Source organism: Lissotriton helveticus, chromosome 10, assembly GCF_964261635.1.
Source record: "Lissotriton helveticus chromosome 10, aLisHel1.1, whole genome shotgun sequence".
NCBI classification, from domain to species: domain Eukaryota; kingdom Metazoa; phylum Chordata; class Amphibia; order Caudata; family Salamandridae; genus Lissotriton; species Lissotriton helveticus.
The window spans coordinates 598,106,916-598,121,901 of record NC_136071.1 but is presented as its reverse complement, the minus strand read 5'-3'; positions in this window follow the sequence as shown (position 1 = coordinate 598,121,901).

Here is a 14,986-nt window from a genome sequence, read left to right as displayed (position 1 = left end):
ATATCTGAAAGAGACACGTTGATAGATTCCTTACCTTAGAATATCCCCAGGCGTCAGACTGGATCCGGATATTTTTTGCGTAGCAATACCCCTGCGCACCGGCAGGCATCGTCCGCGGCTCCGCGTCCGTCGTCGGCGTCGTTATAGCCGGAATGACGTCGCCGGAGTACTTAGACGCCGCCCATGCGCGCTGACGTCAGTTCTTCTTTTTTCCGCGCCAGCTAGCGCAGATCCGGAGAAGCTCTACCCCGTAGTCTTTTTTGACTAAACTTTTCGATCTTTTTGATCATTTTCTACTCGAGTCTTCGACTCCGACGGTGCCGGTAGGGATGCCCGGGTTCAAACCCTGTTCCAAGTGCGACCGACTGATATCGGTTACTGACCCCCATCGCCGGTGCCTGAATTGTTTAGGTGTCGACCACGACGACCGTACCTGCTCCGACTGCCGGGCCCTGACGTCGAAAGCTAGGCGGGAGCGGTCCCGCAAGCGGCTCGAGCTTCGGCAGTCGGCCCGCGCCGCTCCAGGTCCCGGTCCCACGGGAGGTCGAGGGACCGGTCGCGAGGTTGGAGTCCCGCAGCTCCGGGAGTGGACATCGGTCGTCGGGTTCCAAGTCCTCAGGTAAGAGGCATGAGAGGTCGGTGAGGCGTCATCGTTCCTCCGACGCTCGAGCGATGCGGCCGGGAGTTCGGGTGACACCACCCACATGGCTCCGCTTGAGTCGCAGGCGTCACCACCTGCCCCACACCTTCGGGTCCCTGGGCATGGCGCGACGCCGGAGGAGATCGAGCGGTACCTCATGGCCATGAGGTCCCTCCCTCCTCAGCCGGGTCCCGTGACGCCTTCGGGCCCAGCGGCCCCGGCTGGAGGCCCTAGCGGGTCGAGTGCTTCGGCCTCGACGCGTCGGGTGCTTCGGCCCCGGCGCCGCCGGCGACTTCGGTCCCGGCGCCGCAGGACCTCACCGGATCCGCTTCCGGATCCGGGTCGTCGCCGGTCGATCTCACCGGCGCCGGCCCCACGGGTGTCACCCCCCCGGCGCCCCTTGTGGACGCCGTCCCCAATGTTCCCTTCGGTCCGACTCTGGCGCCGTTGGGCGCCGCTTCCGACGGCCTTTGGAGATTTTTATTTCCATGAGGAGGCCCCGTCTGTTGAACATGTTCTACAGGAGATGGGTGATTAGGGAGATTGGGATGGGTCTGCTGACCCTCTGGCATAGGAATGCCAGTCGCAAGAGGACTGGACATATGAGCTTGGGGAGGCCAGTGGTATTGACACTTCGCCAGACACTGGATTTGTCTCCCCTCCCACCGTGGCTATGAAGGAGGGGGCTGCTTACAGTGTAGTGTTGACGAGGGCGGCCAAGGCCTTAAACCTTGAGCTCCCCGTCGCGGCCGTGAGGACTAACCTCCTCACTGAGGTCCTTAGACCGCAGGCAAGCTCCAGTGAGCCACTGCTGCCGTTTAATGAGGCCTTGTGTGACCTTCTTGTGGGCACTTGGTCCATGCCCGCCTCAGGTCCGCCTGTGGATAGGAACGTGGCCAGACGCTACCGCCTGGCTCCGGGCAACCCTTGCTTTTTGTCCACCCATCCCACCCCCGAGAGCTTGGTCATCCAGGCCTCTACTTCCCAGACCGCATTCCTGACGGCCCCGCCCGATCGGGAATCCAAGAGGTACGAACAGTTCGGGAAGAAGGTGTTCTCGTCCCTTAGTTTGGGACTGCGGTCTGTCAATACCGCATGCCTCTTGGGCCGCTACACCCACACGTGGGATACGGTCGCGGACGTGCTGCCACAATGCCCGGAGGAGGTCCAGGCTAGACTCGCCCAAGCCCTTGCGGAGGGTCGAGATGCAGCGCGATATTCCATCCGGTGTGGGCTGGATACCACGGACTCACTGGGCAGGGCGATGGCAACGACGGTGGCGGTTCGATGCCACGCCTGGTTGAGGACCGCCAACTTTTCGGCCGATGTCCAGTCCACTCTTCTGGACATGCCGTTCGATGGCCGTCGCCTCTTTGGCGACAAGGCAGACCATGCGCTTGAGCGTTTTAAGGACTCCAGGGCTACGGCCAAGTCCTTGGGCCTCTCGGCCCCACGCCAGCAATCTGGTGCCTTTTGCTCCTTTCGTGGCCACGGAAGAGGCGCCCCCACACGAGGTGCCAGCCACGCACCGCAGAACGTTCAGCAGCGCGGTGGTGGCCGTGGGAACCACCGTAACGGCGGTCGGGGACAGCGGCGAGCCCAGTCCACACCTCCCTCCGCAGCACCTGCCTCAAAACCTTCCTAGTCCGTGTTTTCAGGCCCATGTGACGCCAGTGGGTGGCAGGGTTCGCCATCACCTCTTCCACTGGCGCAATGTCACGTCGGACAGGTGTGTGCTGCAAATCGTCCGAAGGGGCTACTCCCTCCCCTTCCAGGCGACCCCTCCAGCCATGCCACCGCAATGCCACCGAGTATCGAGGGATCATTTGCGACTTCTGCAGGAGGAAGTTACGGCCCTCTTGGCCAAGGGGGCCATCGAGCGCGTTCCTGGGCCAGAAGTAGGGTGTGGTTGCTACTCCCACTACTTTCTGGTACCCAAGAAGGGCAAAGGGGGCCTGCGCCCTATCTTGGACCTACGGAACGTCAACGGCTTCCTCCGGAAGGAGAAGTTCAAAATGCTGACACTAGCTCAGGTCCTAGCTGCCCTGGACCCAGAAGACTGGATGGTAGCGTTGGACTTGCAGGACGCTTATTTCCACATCCCCGTCCTGCCGGCCTACCGGCGTTACCTGCGGTTCACGGTTGGCCACGAGCACTTTCAATTTACCGTGCTCCCCTTTGGCCTTACCAGCGCCCCACGGGTGTTCACAAAGGTGATGGCGGTGGCGCAGCTCATCTGCGCAGGTTAGGGGTTTCAGTCTTCCCCTACCTCGACGACTGGTTGTTGAAGGCGGGCTCGCCCCAGACAGTCGTCAGCCACCTCCAGACGACAGCAGACCTCTTGCATCAGCTGGGGTTCTCCATCAATGTGCCAAAGTCACACCTGTGCCCCTCTCAGAAGCTCCTCTTCATCGGAGCGGTTCTCGACTCGGCGCGGTTTCGGGTTTATCCTCCCGAACAGCGGGTCCGGGATATTCAGGCTATGATTCCACTCTTTCAGCCTTTATCCCGGGTATCGGTCAGGTTGACGCTGCAGCTTCTGGGGCTGATGGCCTCCTGATCCTTCTGGTGCATCACGCTCGGTGGCGGATGCGGGCTCTGCAGTGGGACCTGAAGTTTCAGTGGGCCCAGCATCAAGGCAACCCTTCCGACCATGTCCTGATCTCGGAGGGCACTGCGAGACAGCTGCAGTGGTGGCTCACGGACCGCGATTGGGTCAGTGGCAGATCCCTCTCCCTTACCCAGCCGGAGCACGTAGTTGTGACTGACGCGTCCCTCCAGGGCTGGGGAGGCCATATGGGAGAGGTGGAGATCAGAGGCCTCTGGTCTCCGGCGGAGTCCCGGCTCCATATCAACCTTTTGGAGCTGCGGGCGATTCGTCTAGCACTGAAGGCATTCCTCCCCTCTGTCCGGGGGAGTGTAGTGCAGGTGTTCACGGACAACACCACCGCCATGTGGTACTGCAACAAACAGGGTGGGGTGGGGTCGTGGACCCTTTGCAAGGAGGCTCTGCGCCTCTGGCAGTGGCTAGAACAACAGGGCGTGACCCTGGTGGTTCAACACCTGGCAGGTTCTCTGAACGCCAGGGCGGACGAACTCAGCCGTCGGTGCATGATGGATCACGAATGGCGTCTGAACTCGGACGTGGCGCAAGGCCTCTTTCAGCAATGGGGAGAGCCTTGGTTAGATCTATTCGCCACCGAAGAGAACGCGCAATGTCATCAGTTCTGCGCGTTGGAATTTCCAAGGCGGCACTCGCTCGGCGACGCTTTCCGTCGCGTGTGGAGTTGCGGTCTGTTATACGCCTTTCCGCCTATACCACTTCTGCCCAGAGTGCTGAAGAAGATCAAGCGCGACCGGGCACAAGTCATCCTAGTGGCTCCGGACTGGGCAAGAAGGTACTGGTATCCAGAGCTACTCAGTATGTCAGTCGATCCCCCGGTTCGTCTGCCTCTTCAGGAGGACCCTCTGTCGCAGCAGCAGGGGACGGTCCTCCACCCGAACCTATCCAGTCTCCACCTCCATGCTTGGAGATTGAGCGGCAACAGTTGAGGCCATTTGACTTGCCTCCTGAAGTCTGTAATGTCATTCTGGCAGCCGGGCGTCCCTCCACAAAGTCGGTATACGCCTACAGGTGGAACAGATTTGTGGCATGGTGCACAGCAAAGGCTGTGGATCCTCTTGCTGCCCCTCTTTCTGAGGTTCTTCTCTTCCTTCTTTCTCTTGCCCAGCAGGGCTCTGCTCTGGGCACTGTCAAGGGCTACCTTTCTGCCCTTTCAGCCTTTCTAATTTACAACAAGGGGTGGTGATGGACAGAGTCTCTGAATTAAGCAGAGAACTCTCACCCAGTCAAGAGATCAGGGCTAGATCCCACACCGTTTTTTAGCTCATTGCACCATCCCAGTTTCAGAACCTGGCTGTATGCAAATTAGTCTGTCCCTGGCCCAGTGCATCATGGGAACAGGGCAGACCAGACTACAAAAGCCAATTCTTACACTGGGAAGGAAACAAGCTTCCGGGGACCGGTTTCTGCCATTTCAGGCGTCTTCGGCCCGACTTGCTTGAATCCTGATGGTGCAATGAGCAAGGGACTCACATCTGAGTATACCCTTCCACGCTTAGGGTGGACAAAATTATTTACAACAAGGGGTGGTGATGGACAGAGTCTCTGAATTAAGCAGAGAACTCTCACCCAGTCAAGAGATCAGGGCTAGATCCAACACCGTTTTTTAGCTCATTGCACCATCCCAGTTTCAGAACCTGGCTGTATGCAAATTAGTCTGTCCCTGGCCCAGTGCATCATGGGAACAGGGCAGACCAGACTACAAAAGCCAATTCTTACACTGGGAAGGAAACAAGCTTCCGGGGACCGGTTTCTGCCATTTCAGGCGTCTTCGGCCCGGCTTGCTTGAATCCTGATGGTGCAATGAGCAAGGGACTCACATCTGAGTATACCCTTCCACGCTTAGGGTGGACAAAATTATTTACAACAAGGGGTGGTGATGGACAGAGTCTCTGAATTAAGCAGAGAACTCTCACCCAGTCAAGAGATCAGGGCTAGATCCAACACCGTTTTTTAGCTCATTGCACCATCCCAGTTTCAGAACCTGGCTGTATGCAAATTAGTCTGTCCCTGGCCCAGTGCATCATGGGAACAGGGCAGACCAGACTACAAAAGCCAAAGCTCAGGATTCAAGCAAGCTGGGCCGACGAGGCTGAAATGCCAGAAACCGGTCCCCGGTAGCTTGTCTCCTTTCTGGTGAAGAATTGGCTTGGTAGTTTGGTCTGCCCTGTTCCCATGATGCACTGGGCCAGGGACAGACTAATTTGCATATAGCCAGGTTCTGAGCTGGGATGGGGCAGTGAGCTAAATAACGGTGATGGATCAAGCCCTGATCTTTGGACTGGGTAAGAGTGGTCTGCTTAATTCAGACACTCTGTTCATCACCACCCCCTTTTCTGAATCGTTTTTGGCCACTATAGGTGTGGCAGGGTATACTCAGACATGAGTCCCTTGCTCACTGCTCCATCAGGATTCAAGCAAGCTGGGCCGACGAGGCTGAAATGCCAGAAACCGGTCCCCGGTAGCTTGTCTCCTTTCTGGTGAAGAATTGGCTTGGTAGTTTGGTCTGCCCTGTTCCCATGATGCACTGGGCCAGGGACAGACTAATTTGCATATAGCCAGGTTCTGAGCTGGGATGGGGCAGTGAGCTAAATAACGGTGATGGATCAAGCCCTGATCTTTGGACTGGGTAAGAGTGGTCTGCTTAATTCAGACACTCTGTTCATCACCACCCCCTTTTCTGAATCGTTTTTGGCCACTATAGGTGTGGCAGGGTATACTCAGACATGAGTCCCTTGCTCACTGCTCCATCAGGATTCAAGCAAGCTGGGCCGACGAGGCTGAAATGCCAGAAACCGGTCCCCGGTAGCTTGTCTCCTTTCTGGTGAAGAATTGGCTAGGTAGTTTGGTCTGCCCTGTTCTCATGATGCACTGGGCCAGGGACAGACTAATTTGCATATAGCCAGGTTCTGAGCTGGGATGGGGCAGTGAGCTAAATAACGGTGATGGATCAAGCCCTGATCTTTGGACTGGGTAAGAGTGGTCTGCTTAATTCAGACACTCTGTTCATCACCACCCCCTTTTCTGAATCGTTTTTGGCCACTATAGGTGTGGCAGGGTATACTCAGACATGAGTCCCTTGCTCACTGCTCCATCAGGATTCAAGCAAGCTGGGCCGACGAGGCTGAAATGCCAGAAACCGGTCCCCGGTAGCTTGTCTCCTTTCTGGTGAAGAATTGGCTTGGTAGTTTGGTCTGCCCTGTTCCCATGATGCACTGGGCCAGGGACAGACTAATTTGCATATAGCCAGGTTCTGAGCTGGGATGGGGCAGTGAGCTAAATAACGGTGATGGATCAAGCCCTGATCTTTGGACTGGGTAAGAGTGGTCTGCTTAATTCAGACACTCTGTTCATCACCACCCCCTTTTCTGAATCGTTTTTGGCCACTATAGGTGTGGCAGGGTATACTCAGACATGAGTCCCTTGCTCACTGCTCCATCAGGATTCAAGCAAGCTGGGCCGACGAGGCTGAAATGCCAGAAACCGGTCCCCGGTAGCTTGTCTCCTTTCTGGTGAAGAATTGGCTTGGTAGTTTGGTCTGCCCTGTTCCCATGATGCACTGGGCCAGGGACAGACTAATTTGCATATAGCCAGGTTCTGAGCTGGGATGGGGCAGTGAGCTAAATAACGGTGATGGATCAAGCCCTGATCTTTGGACTGGGTAAGAGTGGTCTGCTTAATTCAGACACTCTGTTCATCACCACCCCCTTTTCTGAATCGTTTTTGGCCACTATAGGTGTGGCAGGGTATACTCAGACATGAGTCCCTTGCTCACTGCTCCATCAGGATTCAAGCAAGCTGGGCCGACGAGGCTGAAATGCCAGAAACCGGTCCCCGGTAGCTTGTCTCCTTTCTGGTGAAGAATTGGCTAGGTAGTTTGGTCTGCCCTGTTCCCATGATGCACTGGGCCAGGGACAGACTAATTTGCATATAGCCAGGTTCTGAGCTGGGATGGGGCAGTGAGCTAAATAACGGTGATGGATCAAGCCCTGATCTTTGGACTGGGTAAGAGTGGTCTGCTTAATTCAGACACTCTGTTCATCACCACCCCCTTTTCTGAATCGTTTTTGGCCACTATAGGTGTGGCAGGGTATACTCAGACATGAGTCCCTTGCTCACTGCTCCATCAGGATTCAAGCAAGCTGGGCCGACGAGGCTGAAATGCCAGAAACCGGTCCCCGGTAGCTTGTCTCCTTTCTGGTGAAGAATTGGCTTGGTAGTTTGGTCTGCCCTGTTCCCATGATGCACTGGGCCAGGGACAGACTAATTTGCATATAGCCAGGTTCTGAGCTGGGATGGGGCAGTGAGCTAAATAACGGTGATGGATCAAGCCCTGATCTTTGGACTGGGTAAGAGTGGTCTGCTTAATTCAGACACTCTGTTCATCACCACCCCCTTTTCTGAATCGTTTTTGGCCACTATAGGTGTGGCAGGGTATACTCAGACATGAGTCCCTTGCTCACTGCTCCATCAGGATTCAAGCAAGCTGGGCCGACGAGGCTGAAATGCCAGAAACCGGTCCCCGGTAGCTTGTCTCCTTTCTGGTGAAGAATTGGCTTGGTAGTTTGGTCTGCCCTGTTCCCATGATGCACTGGGCCAGGGACAGACTAATTTGCATATAGCCAGGTTCTGAGCTGGGATGGGGCAGTGAGCTAAATAACGGTGATGGATCAAGCCCTGATCTTTGGACTGGGTAAGAGTGGTCTGCTTAATTCAGACACTCTGTTCATCACCACCCCCTTTTCTGAATCGTTTTTGGCCACTATAGGTGTGGCAGGGTATACTCAGACATGAGTCCCTTGCTCACTGCTCCATCAGGATTCAAGCAAGCTGGGCCGACGAGGCTGAAATGCCAGAAACCGGTCCCCGGTAGCTTGTCTCCTTTCTGGTGAAGAATTGGCTTGGTAGTTTGGTCTGCCCTGTTCCCATGATGCACTGGGCCAGGGACAGACTAATTTGCATATAGCCAGGTTCTGAGCTGGGATGGGGCAGTGAGCTAAATAACGGTGATGGATCAAGCCCTGATCTTTGGACTGGGTAAGAGTGGTCTGCTTAATTCAGACACTCTGTTCATCACCACCCCCTTTTCTGAATCGTTTTTGGCCACTATAGGTGTGGCAGGGTATACTCAGACATGAGTCCCTTGCTCACTGCTCCATCAGGATTCAAGCAAGCTGGGCCGACGAGGCTGAAATGCCAGAAACCGGTCCCCGGTAGCTTGTCTCCTTTCTGGTGAAGAATTGGCTTGGTAGTTTGGTCTGCCCTGTTCCCATGATGCACTGGGCCAGGGACAGACTAATTTGCATATAGCCAGGTTCTGAGCTGGGATGGGGCAGTGAGCTAAATAACGGTGATGGATCAAGCCCTGATCTTTGGACTGGGTAAGAGTGGTCTGCTTAATTCAGACACTCTGTTCATCACCACCCCCTTTTCTGAATCGTTTTTGGCCACTATAGGTGTGGCAGGGTATACTCAGACATGAGTCCCTTGCTCACTGCTCCATCAGGATTCAAGCAAGCTGAGCCGACGAGGCTGAAATGCCAGAAACCGGTCCCCGGTAGCTTGTCTCCTTTCTGGTGAAGAATTGGCTTGGTAGTTTGGTCTGCCCTGTTCCCATGATGCACTGGGCCAGGGACAGACTAATTTGCATATAGCCAGGTTCTGAGCTGGGATGGGGCAGTGAGCTAAATAACGGTGATGGATCAAGCCCTGATCTTTGGACTGGGTAAGAGTGGTCTGCTTAATTCAGACACTCTGTTCATCACCACCCCCTTTTCTGAATCGTTTTTGGCCACTATAGGTGTGGCAGGGTATACTCAGACATGAGTCCCTTGCTCACTGCTCCATCAGGATTCAAGCAAGCTGGGCCGATGAGGCTGAAATGCCAGAAACCGGTCCCCGGTAGCTTGTCTCCTTTCTGGTGAAGAATTGGCTTGGTAGTTTGGTCTGCCCTGTTCCCATGATGCACTGGGCCAGGGACAGACTAATTTGCATATAGCCAGGTTCTGAGCTGGGATGGGGCAGTGAGCTAAATAACGGTGATGGATCAAGCCCTGATCTTTGGACTGGGTAAGAGTGGTCTGCTTAATTCAGACACTCTGTTCATCACCACCCCCTTTTCTGAATCGTTTTTGGCCACTATAGGTGTGGCAGGGTATACTCAGACATGAGTCCCTTGCTCACTGCTCCATCAGGATTCAAGCAAGCTGGGCCGACGAGGCTGAAATGCCAGAAACCGGTCCCCGGTAGCTTGTCTCCTTTCTGGTGAAGAATTGGCTTGGTAGTTTGGTCTGCCCTGTTCCCATGATGCACTGGGCCAGGGACAGACTAATTTGCATATAGCCAGGTTCTGAGCTGGGATGGGGCAGTGAGCTAAATAACGGTGATGGATCAAGCCCTGATCTTTGGACTGGGTAAGAGTGGTCTGCTTAATTCAGACACTCTGTTCATCACCACCCCCTTTTCTGAATCGTTTTTGGCCACTATAGGTGTGGCAGGGTATACTCAGACATGAGTCCCTTGCTCACTGCTCCATCAGGATTCAAGCAAGCTGGGCCGACGAGGCTGAAATGCCAGAAACCGGTCCCCGGTAGCTTGTCTCCTTTCTGGTGAAGAATTGGCTTGGTAGTTTGGTCTGCCCTGTTCCCATGATGCACTGGGCCAGGGACAGACTAATTTGCATATAGCCAGGTTCTGAGCTGGGATGGGGCAGTGAGCTAAATAACGGTGATGGATCAAGCCCTGATCTTTGGACTGGGTAAGAGTGGTCTGCTTAATTCAGACACTCTGTTCATCACCACCCCCTTTTCTGAATCGTTTTTGGCCACTATAGGTGTGGCAGGGTATACTCAGACATGAGTCCCTTGCTCACTGCTCCATCAGGATTCAAGCAAGCTGGGCCGACGAGGCTGAAATGCCAGAAACCGGTCCCCGGTAGCTTGTCTCCTTTCTGGTGAAGAATTGGCTTGGTAGTTTGGTCTGCCCTGTTCCCATGATGCACTGGGCCAGGGACAGACTAATTTGCATATAGCCAGGTTCTGAGCTGGGATGGGGCAGTGAGCTAAATAACGGCGATGGATCAAGCCCTGATCTTTGGACTGGGTAAGAGTGGTCTGCTTAATTCAGACACTCTGTTCATCACCACCCCCTTTTCTGAATCGTTTTTGGCCACTATAGGTGTGGCAGGGTATACTCAGACATGAGTCCCTTGCTCACTGCTCCATCAGGATTCAAGCAAGCTGGGCCGACGAGGCTGAAATGCCAGAAACCGGTCCCCGGTAGCTTGTCTCCTTTCTGGTGAAGAATTGGCTTGGTAGTTTGGTCTGCCCTGTTCCCATGATGCACTGGGCCAGGGACAGACTAATTTGCATATAGCCAGGTTCTGAGCTGGGATGGGGCAGTGAGCTAAATAACGGTGATGGATCAAGCCCTGATCTTTGGACTGGGTAAGAGTGGTCTGCTTAATTCAGACACTCTGTTCATCACCACCCCCTTTTCTGAATCGCTTTCAGCCTTTCTAAGGCTGCCTGATCAACCTTCTTTGTTCAAGTCCCCTATTGTAAATCGATTTCTGAAGGGCATCACACACACATTTCCTCCTGTTCCGTTTGTGATGCCTCAGTGGGACTTGAACCTTGTTCTTACGTTTCTGATGTGCGCTCACTTTGAGCCACTTCACAATTGTCCTCTTCGTCTTCTTACCTTGAAGACTGCCTTCCTGGTTGCCATCACCTCTGCCAGGAGAGTGAGTGAACTCCAGGCTCTTTCTTGTACTCCTCCTTTCCTTTCTGTCCATCCGGACTGTGAGAAGTTGGCCTGATATGCAATGTTCACTATTCTAGTGAACACTATGTATCAGTCCAAACAACCCTTATTGATGTTTGGTTGTAAGTCAACCTGATAGACCAGCTATCCTAGTAGCATGGACACGTGCAGTCTTTAGGCTAAACTCTAGAGGGCGTGTTAAGCCAGCTGTTTTACCATCACATATACCCCTTGAACACCAAGTGAAAGGACACCACACAAGTTGTTATGAAAATAAAGTGTATTTATTTATAACAAGACTACCCTGAACTCTTTATGAGTCAGGGAGCTAAGCACATAACAAAACTCTTAAGAAAATACTTAAAGTCGCACAATTTACACAAATGCCCGAGGGGCACGAAAAACCATATACTATACAAGTGGAATGCGAAATACTAGCAGGTAAGTAACTATTCTCATAGGCTTTAGAATCGCTAGGACTGGACTACTGAACCTTTAGATTGCAAGCAGGAGGCCTAGGGACGTCGGGTGCAGAGTGGGAACTCTCACGCGTAAGGCGGGAAAAAGTCTATGGAGGCTAGTAGAAGCAAAGTTAGTGTTTTCGGGCGAACCCGACTAGGTAGGTCAAAAACGAAAGTGGATCTAGACACTTAGAGAGTTGGACTACGCTGGAGCACCGGAGTACTCGGTTTACCTAGCCCAGGGGCTGCGGCTGCATAGGGTTCAAATGTCGTCGGGTTTCTTCGTTGATGAACCAGGAGCCTGAAGAAAGAAGTTGCTGGCAGGCGACCAGTGAAGAAGTTCTTGGGGATCCAAGCCTGGATCGGAGAAGAGGAAGACCTGTAAGCAGAGGGGACCAAGTTCTGAATCACTAGCCAGTGATTTAGGTGGGCACCAGAGTGGCACGGGACGAAGTCACTTCAACCAGGTGAGTGGGCGCTGCTGGGCTCTGCAGTCTCTCGGACCAGGAGGCGTTGTCGGCGACCAGGATGGAGGTGCGAGCTGTCCCACGAAGATATCTGCTGTCGACGTCGCTGGACCCAGGATTGGGGCAACAAGTCTTGGCAAATGCAAGCCCACGCGGTGGACTTAAAATGGCGTCTGGAGTGGACCAGGAGGGTCCAGGGTGCTCCTCTGTTGGAGGGGAGCAAGGGCCAGTCTGGAGCAACCAGACCAGCGGTGTTTGTCGTCGAAATTCGTCGTCAGAGGGCCACTAGCCAACGGGCAAGCGACCTGGACAACGCGGTGAGCAGCAAAGAGCAGAAGGGCCCCACGCAGATCTCGTGGATGCAGGGGAGCTGAACTTCGGTGCTGGAGCTACTCAGGGTTGGGGTTTCTCTTACCCCAAAGCACTCGGTCGAGGGTCACTCGGGAGTCGTGCTGGTCAAGCGTCGTGCAGTCTTGGAAGATGGCCGGTCCCTCGAGGTCTCGTCACACCCACGAATCACAGCTGGGCTGATGATACAGGTAGAGGTCAGAGGTGCCAGGGAAGCCGGTTCTCGTCGAGCTGGGCAGTCTTGATCCGGTGAGGGGACTTACAGCAGACCGCGATGCTTGGTTGGTGCCTGCTGCTGCAGGGTGACTACTCCTTAGTCACAAGGGAGAAATCTTAGGAAGAAGTCTTGAGTTCCTTTCGTGGAAAATAGTTTCAGGATTCAAAGATGATCTAATCTGGAAGGGGGCCTGCTCCTACCTTTATCCTGCAAAAGGGGGCTGGCACGCGACTAAGTCCTGCCCTATGGGTGGGACTAGGAGGGGGGTGGTTACACCCCTCTCCTTTGGCGGGCTTTCCCCAGATCAGGGGCTGGAGTGCCCCTGGAACTGGTTCAAGCCGGCCTATGCACAGTGAGCACCGGGGTGCCACTTGCAGTCACCTTCCTCTAAAGCCCTGCCTACCTAGGATACACAAAATCCTGTCTGGGACGGTGCTGGCACCGCCCCTGGCAGGAAACCCTTTGTCCTTGCCTCCTGTGCTGGGAGGACTCCCAGCAGCAGGAGGGCAGACTTGTGTCTCGGTGGCAGCATCCATCTTGTGGAGCTGAGGCTATGTCTGACTTTAACCGGGGTTACAGGTTACATACATGTCGTGTCCCTCTAGAAGGGTGGAATGCTAACCCCGTCGCCAGAATTGGCGAGGGGGTAGTATTCCAAATCGTATGACACCTTACTCGACATGTTTTGATAATGTTATACCAGAGTTAGCATTTAACCGCAAGGTTGATAATGCACTTAAGAGTATATGGTATAGCGTTATCATGGAACAGCTATTAGGACTTGGTTCCGCAAGCTGCAAACGGGCTCAGCTCATGCCAGAGCGCCATCTCACATTATTCCAAGCACTCTGCCTTCAGGATTGATAAGGCCTGCCATAGGAGTGACTGATAGGAATATATGTGTCCATTTTAGGGTTAGATATAGGTATACTATATCTACAGCAAAGGGTGTTTACACCACCTTACCCCAGCTGTCATGCAGCCAGTTGTGTCAGATTTGGATGGCCAGCCAGGGGTGGCATAATACATGATTCTGCCCCTGGTAGGTATGCCCTGGGTACAGGGACTGATAAGGTGGCCCAGTACCAATTGGTAAATGCACCTAAAGTACATGGTTGTCAATTTAGAGAGAGAACAGCTAGGCTGTGGGTCTGATTAGCAGGCCCACAGCCAGGGAAAGTCGTAAACCAGTGAAGCAAAAAGCAAAAATCTGGGTTGACCATAGGATTGCAGACCCCACTCTCCTACACACTGGAACTCGAATAGTGGGGGAAAGAAACCTCACTGAACTATGTAAAGAAAACCGAGTCATGGCGCTTTCCTATATAGTGGAACCTTATGCCCCACTGCCAAACAATCGCATACCACGTGATAATTAACAGCAAGAAGTGAAGTGCTCACACCCGCTTGACAAAGTGTCGAGTCCATCGCCCTAAGGTTGTAAGGTGGGGAAAAGAAAAGCTAAGCAAGACCTGTGAATTTGTAGCATGATAAGGGTAAAGTAGATCAGAGAATATCCCTGGTATAACGTCGTATGTGGAAGATTATGCTACTGCAAGATCACCAATGTTAACAGCTATGGCCCCAATACTGACGACTCAGTTCTTCTCCACTATATGGTGAAAGGTGTTCAGCATAGGATCCACCTGTGTACTTTGGGGTGGACACTTTAATACTGCTTTGGTATTCTCACTAGATAGATCACACCCACAACCCCACCATTACACTGCAGCCCAATATCAGGCGTTGGGCATTAGCTCGGATAATCCCCTTCTGGATGCCTAGAGACACCTTCACCCCACCATCAGAGAAGGGCACGCATTACTCGGCAGTGCACTCAACATGGCCCTGACTGGACTACTGAGTGATTTCCAGAGGAATAGGGCACTCGATAGACAGTTGATCACCTGACCTCAACGTATTCAGACCACTCCCTGATAAAACTGGTATTAGCCCCTCCCGAAAATGAAACGCTGTATGGGAATTGGAGGCTCAATCCAACTACATTGCTGGATAACGCATTCAGAGTGGAAATGGGGCAAGAAATTAAAGAAATCTTTCAGCGTAAATATGGGATCAGTGACGCACATAGCCACTGTATGGGAGGCCTTTAAAGACACAATTAGGGGACTGTGTATATCAAAGGGGAATGTCACCTTAAAAGACATTCAGAAATCACTCAAACAACTATAGAGTGGGACATAAAACACCTAGATCAAGAGGTAGTGTTCCCAATTGATGGAAGCAAACAGGCTACCCTCAGAGACAAAATAACTGAATATAGAGATTTAGTAGAAAGAGAATGTAGGTTCAGGAGTAAATATTTTAGAGTCTGTAGCTATGGGGAAGTATAGAGACTGGGCAAGGCTATTTCCGACTTAATTTGGAAACCTCATAATCCAGGTATGTAACGGAAATATGAGAACCTACATTGTAATACATAGACACTCCAGACTCTTACAAAGC